The sequence below is a fragment of the Populus euphratica genome, unplaced genomic scaffold (assembly GCF_000495115.2).
Source record: "Populus euphratica unplaced genomic scaffold, PopEup_1.0 scaffold2765.1, whole genome shotgun sequence".
In the NCBI taxonomy this organism is placed as follows: domain Eukaryota; kingdom Viridiplantae; phylum Streptophyta; class Magnoliopsida; order Malpighiales; family Salicaceae; genus Populus; species Populus euphratica.
Genome location: NW_011502591.1, coordinates 7223 through 7518, shown reverse-complemented (window position 1 = coordinate 7518; position 296 = coordinate 7223). Strand labels below are relative to the sequence as shown.

The window sequence follows — 296 nt, the reverse complement described above, 5'->3', positions numbered from 1 at the left end:
GCAGTTTCAGAATCTGCAAAAGAGATAGTATGGATACAGAGTTTTCTGAAAGAATTGGGCAAGATGAATGGAAAGGATACTTTGTATAGCGACAGTCAGAGTGCAATCTTCCTTGCCAAAAATCCAGCATTTCACTCCAGAACTAAGCACATACAGATCAAATATCACTTCATCTGACAATTGCTCGATGATGAGCAATTGTTACTTGAAAAAATCTATGGAAGCAAAAATCCAGCTGACATGTTAACCAAAGGAGTCACTCTTGATAAACTGAAGCTGTGTAAAGCTTCAGTTGG

At 38.2% G+C, this 296-nt stretch overlaps 1 pseudogene; it reads right to left on the bottom strand.

Moving 5' to 3' along the window:
* LOC105119317 (disease resistance RPP13-like protein 4) overlaps positions 1–296 on the bottom strand; it is a 10458-nt pseudogene that overhangs the window by 9547 nt on the left and 615 nt on the right.